Here is a 6,585-nt window from a genome sequence, read left to right as displayed (position 1 = left end):
CATACGCTTACATTATTTATACTTTCATATCTTGGTATGTATATATTACTCCATCTGTGGTTTTTCCCTTTTAGTCTTTACCATTCTGCATTAGGATTGTACTTGAGTACAAACCTGTAAAACAAGTTAAAACGCTCTTTTTTTTCACTACTTGAAGCACAGCACAGTGTATTTCTCAGAAAGGAGTCCTAGTTACTGCTTTTTTCAGGTTACTTACAAGGAACATTCGTAGTGTATGCATTGTGCTTCGAAATGCTGTTTTAAGCTATGACCTACTGACTTGTTCAGGCTGAATTGAAAAGAAAAGCAAACTGTTTGCTCTATTCAAATCAACTTGTGTTATCCTTGGTCACTTTGAGTAGTTTTATGTAAGAAGAGGTAGCACTCAGTGGGCAGAGTGAAGGGTTTCTGTAGAATTTCCAAGGAGAATGATAAAAACCATTACACTTCACCTAGCATGTCAAACATGAAGCATGTTCCCAAAGCAGGCTATTATTAATTATGTTCTGTGCTCAACATGTTAACTGAAAAGCCCCTATCACCTGTGCCGGTGTATGAAGAAAGGATTTTGTAAGATGCATCCTTCAGCAACTGTTCTATCAGCAAAGGCAATCTCTCTGAGAAGACAAGGAAATGAGAGAGAAAACAAAATGAGAGATACTACTTCAAATGATACGTTTGAATCCTATTCTAGCTGCTTACAAAATACCAGTTTTCCAAAGGAAAAAAGTTAGGAAAAGCTTTCATGCCCTGCTGCCAGAGATACCAAAACTCATTAGCACCTCTTCTCAAAGAAGAATGAATTAAGAACAGCTGATACCACTAGGATGAGCATGCCATGGAAAACCTGGGAAGAGGAAACCTACCAAAACATGGTGAATTTGATCTAAGAACTCCTCCAGGGCAAACACAAGACAGGAAGCTTCATGTAATATGAGCATTTTTAGTGCAGAAGTAGAAAAAAATAATGTTTCTCAGTCAGTTAATGTACTGGAATGAACCAGTGCTAAGGGTTCAGTTGCTGGTACTATAACTACTGTTCCAGCAAAACTATGAAAGTTTCAGAAGCTCCTTCATGGCTAAGATACTGAGTTTTATCTGATAATCAGGATTTTGGCTATATCTGTTCTACACGATGCAATTACTTGGATGAGCTGTAAATTGGGGAGATAAAATGCTAGAAATAGTCGAGCTGCAAAAACATGGCATATGTGGAGAGCTGCTTAATCCCACTGGGTGAACAAAATAGTGCTGCTTCTATGCAAGTTAGCTTCTGTCTAGACATACCTGTAGCCTCCTAAAACCACTTAGTACTGCTGAAAGTTTTACCACTACACTCATTAGTCATTTTATATGCTTTAGAAAGCCATGCAATGACTGTTTAATTATGCAAAGTGAAGGTATAATTAAATTTCACTTGAACTGTGGGGATTTGAATAGGATGAAATAGAACTGGTTTGTTTTACAGGCTCAGTGTGCCACAGAGGAATCACAAAGCCTTTTGATTTTTCTTCTTTCATATCTGTAACTCCCTCTGGGGTAATGGAGAGTTTGGGCCCAAGGTGGCTTTTCCATCTTTGTGACAGGCAGTGTGGATGTACACGTGTAAAAGTTTGGTGTTGCCAAGCACAACTCAAAGATGAGATTTGTTTTCCTCTAGGAAAGCTGCCAGTGCTCTTAATAGGAACATCTGGAAGTTCTTGAAACCTGGTAATAGGGATTGTGGTAAAAGCCAAATAAAGAGTCACAATAAGCAGCTCTATAATACAACTTTCCAAAATAGTAGCATGAAACTGGACACCCAGGCGTGTGGCCTGAGCGTATAATACTGCCTTTCACAATCCTATGGGCTGCAAGCTCAGCTGTTCTGGAAAATGAGGTTGCCTTCTTAAACATGGATACAAGAGATTGGCTTTTCCCTGGTATTTGAAGCTTTTTATCTTCCTCCTTTAGCCTAACAGTGGAGCTAGGTAAGTACCTTCTATATACTGCTGGGTTTCTACGCAGGGTAGTGATTTTCTTTTTGTTTTCCTCTTTCTGATCTAAGACCTGTTTTGGAGAGGACAAATGGAAAACACAAATTCAAATTAAATACTAATAGAGGTATTGTTGCTTTTCAACCGATGGAACAGAGACAGAAGAGGGGAAGAAAGGCTGAGAGGGAAGGGAAATGTGGTAGAAATGCAGCATTCCTCATCTAGGTCAGGCTTTCCTGGATAATGCCACCTGCATGCTATTGCAAGTGTATCATACAGTGATATAAAACGTGCAGCTTGCATTATAGAGGTGTGAAGGGCAAGCATAACGTACATAATGAGTTCTATTTCTTATGACTTACTGTCTGATTTTGTGAACTGTTGAGTTTGAAGTTTGCTCAAGGCAGACAGCACGTTGAAGAATCGTTTCATTGAGGGAAAAACACAGCATCTTCATCCCTTATAAAGGACCCTTAAAATCCAGCAGATAACTTCAGATTTGGAGGCTGTACCTCTAAAACAAGACCTGTGCCAGGCCTCAGATGGGGAAGCACCCACTGAGATGTTTCTTCCTCTGGGTAGGTGATAGCTGCTGAATTAAAAGAGTTAATTATATATTACTCTTATATATTAATAGTGTATATTACTGCTTTAAGCATGTAGTACCTGGGTCTGTGCTTTGTTACCTCCCAGTTATCCCAGTGAGTCTGTTTTCCTGGTGGGTCTTCCTCAGGGGTCATCGCCACAGTGTGTCTCCACTTTACAGATGTGTGTACAAAGGTGACTGTGATTTGCAGCTGTGTCATACATGCAAGAGATTAAAGCAAGGTGGCATTTCTTTCTAGTTGTAGTTTACCTATAGGGTGTAAATAATGTGCTTGTAGCATAGGATTTTGGAATTATTTTAATGCTGTCATGTCACGAGTTGGTCAGAAGTTGATGGAAATGCACTAATTTGCACAGATTTTGGTGACTAATGGATGTGTTAAATTGACTGTAAAATGCACATTAAAAGTGGAGGAGGAAATTACTCTAACTTGCATAGCAAAACAAAGGTACAGCAGGAAAAGCTATTGCTTTCTGTCTTGCAACTTCTAGCAAGAGACTGATTACCACTCAACCCCATGTGCTACCAGGGATGCAGATCTGTCCCTGGTTAATTACTGTATTCATTGACAGTGTTCAGGTCTGCTCTTGTGGTGCATGCTGGTGTCTCTTAACAAGACATCTCGTAGATAAACCATGGCCCCATAGCAGCCCAGCATCTGATCTGTGGGTTTTCTGATTGACAATGGGTGTTTAAGATTGAATTGTTGATATATTATTTAGAGTTTTAAGGAGAAAATCAGTTTTATTTTGGTGTAATCACACAGCCCCTGTAATCATGTGTAGTTGTACAGCCTCCATAATAATCATAAGCTCCCTCTACATACTCATTGGTTGGGAATAAGTGTATGTGATGGAAAAGACCTGCTAGTGTGAATGCCTCCTGTAGCACTGCAAGCTCCCGCAGTGACGTGCAGCAAAAAGTTTCCCCTCTTGATTATACAAGAAATCTGGAGAAGGGACTCTTCATCAGGGACTGTAGCGATAGGACAAGGGGTGATGGGTTCACACTGAAACAGGGGAAGTTCAGGTTAGATCTAAGGCAGAAGCTCTTCCCTGTGAGGGTGCTGAGGCGCTGGCACAGGGTGCCCAGAGAAGCTGTGGCTGCCCCATCCCTGGCAATGTCCAAGGCCAGGTTGGACACAAGGGCTTGGAGCAACCTGCTCTAGTGTGGGGTGTCCATGCCCGTGGCAGGGGTTGGAACTGGATGAGCTTTAATGTCCCTTCCCATTCTGTGATTGGCAGCTGAGGAGGAAAGTGCCATCCAGCAGTGATACCCTGCCTTTATTTATATTTATTTATAGAAGAACTAGACTCACCAGGGACAGGTGAAATTGCAGTACAATTGCAGAGAAAAAGGTCCGTTTTGAGGCAAATTAATTGCTTTTTATTCTAAAGCTTTTGAGGTAGCTGACTTTTTTTCTTTGTAGAGCACAAAGTAAGACAAACTGAGGAAAGGCAGAAGAGGAAACACTGAAACAGAAGTAATATGAGGCTGTAAGCAAATAAGGTGTTTTAAAAGATGCACTAGGTATGCTTGCCACACTCCAGCATAGAAGTGGAATGGTAAGCTGGAAGGAACAGAAACCAGAGATGTGAAACCCCAGCCCCTGAAACAAAAAAACAACCCAGTAAAATGAAACAATTCCTTTCAGAAAATGCAGGCATTTCTTTATTCTAGACTTTTTTTGTCAGTGGGGAAAGAAGGAAATCCTAATGGGTTCTTTCGAGTTTAGCAGGTGAGACATTAGTCCTACCTTTAATGCTTAAACCTCTGCACACTCACTCACTTTCCTTCACAACTGCCTTAGGTTTTCCTTCTGCTTTATGTGGATATCTTGGATAACTGCTGGATTGGACATTTTAAATGATTCCCATCACCTCACCAACGCTACCCGGTTCTTTCACCTCTTCAGAAACGTGACGGTGTCTTGCAACTTGAGCTAGCGTATACAATAAAACTGGTGCTATTTTCCTGCCATACGATTAAATTTTGAACAAAACCTCTTTGGGGCTTGCATATGCATGAGCTGTAATTCCTCCAGGGAGCTTATGGACAAGCTTGCAGATAACTGAATCAATATGTTTCAGAAGTGCTGAATGGGTAGATAGCAACACTTCCCACCTGACACACACTTCTCTGATATTTAACTCTTTTCCTTTTAAATATGATGTTTCTCTGGAATTCAGAGCAGATTCTTGTTAATGTTTTCATCTTTATCTGGGCAAGCTGTCTAAGGGTGACCTTAGAAAAGAATTGTCTTTCATTGCTATGGAAAGAGCTTGTCTACCAAGGAAATGGCCTGGCTTGAAGAGTTGTCTTAAGTTAGATTATATTTAACTGAGACTCTACAGGAGAATTAAACAAGCTATTCAGCTTGAAACTGATAAAAGCGGTTTGTCGTTAACTGCTTTTTTGTACTGCCAAAGATCTGTTTGTTACCCTGTTGTCCATCTGTGTAAGTCTGTTGCTCTTGGAGTTTTCCAGCAAAATGAACAGGATGTTTTTTCCCCCTGAAATCAGTGTTCTGATGGAATCTGCAGGCTGGCATTGATGAGGGACTAGATCTTACCTTGTCCCTTTTCCCACAGGGCATTGTTCCAGCACCCATGTTTTGATTGCAGTGGATGGGTGGGGGTTGTGTTACATACAACATAGAATCATAGAATCCACTAGGCTGGAAAAGACCTCTAAGATCATCAAATCCAACCTTTACCGCAAGACTGCCAAGTCCACCACTAACCCATGTCACTAACATAGGAAAGGGGAAAGAGGGTTTGCAGTAACACTGGCTATGGGGAGAGACAAGAGGAACTCTTTAGCTCTGGGGAAGTGTGGCAGAGGTGGAGAGGACCTGAACACTGGTTTTCATTGTAAGTGTCTTATAGGGAGGAAGCCCAAATCAGCAGTGGGCAAGCAAGGTACCTGCTCTTTTCCATCCTCTCTGAAGGAGAAGGAAACATAAGCTCCGATACATACACTTTGTAGCCTATGGACTGAGAAGCTCAATGGAAGCACATTTTTATGAAGTCAGAGTGCATATCTGGTTTACTCTGTGGTTTCCACTAGAGGCTTCATACTAATGCTGTTATCGGGGGCAGCTGCATTATAGCACCACTTACTTCTTTATTCACTGTAGTGACAGTTACATTTCCTGCTGCAGCTGCTGAAGCCAGGACTATTCAGCAAGGACAAAATGTGGTAAAACTTCAATAAAGTTTTCTTCTGCAGTATTAAGTTTTAATTCTTTGTACAGGAAGAAATAGTTTTCTACTGCTATTTCCAACTTCTCTCTATAGTATTATCAAAGAAATTCCATATCTACTGGTTAGGAATGTCAGATTCGCTCCATTACATCTGACCTTCTCATACATGTATCTGTTCTGCATATATAACCAGCTTTGTAAAACCTAAACGCATGAAAGTCATTATTATGGCAGAAACAGCCTACCCCATGCTCTGAACGCTTTCAGCTTCTCTTGATTCCTTTTAGTGTAACGAGGGCTTAGCCTCTGGGCAGCAGGAGGTAAAAAAACCCTAGTGTAGTATACAAATGAGTTTGGGAACTCTTGACAGATGCAGAGAATGGTATCTGCTCTGGAAGCCTTATGGATTGCCTCTAAATGTGAACTAAGCCTTAGATGGAGAAGGGGAAAACCCTACCTTGGAGGATACCACCGAGATGCTGGGGTTGGTGCAAATGTGACCAGAATGTCTGTGGCTTTAGGGTCATTATTCTGCTGTTATCCACCCAAGGTTCTGTTTTTCTGGAAACCAGATCAGGCATCAGTGTTCTTTTTCCTGTGTGTATGTGTTTTTTTATGGTGGTTGTTAGTGGGAATTGATTTTGGTTTTGGTGGTAGTAACTTGTGCTGCTGTAACTGAAAGCCCTTGGTTCCTGCTGGCAGCCATGCTCTTGGGAGTGGATCCACTATGGTCACTAGTGTGGCAAAGCTAATGATGCTATGGGGCAGTCCAGATTAGAGCGTAGATGATTCATTA

This window comes from Pezoporus flaviventris, unplaced genomic scaffold (assembly GCF_033815535.1).
Source record: "Pezoporus flaviventris isolate CSIRO_AGI_PZ_B2104156 unplaced genomic scaffold, CSIRO_AGI_Pfla_v1 ptg000001l, whole genome shotgun sequence".
Lineage (NCBI taxonomy): Eukaryota > Metazoa > Chordata > Aves > Psittaciformes > Psittacidae > Pezoporus > Pezoporus flaviventris.
The sequence above is the reverse complement of the archived record's forward strand: the minus strand, read 5'-3'. Positions refer to the sequence as shown.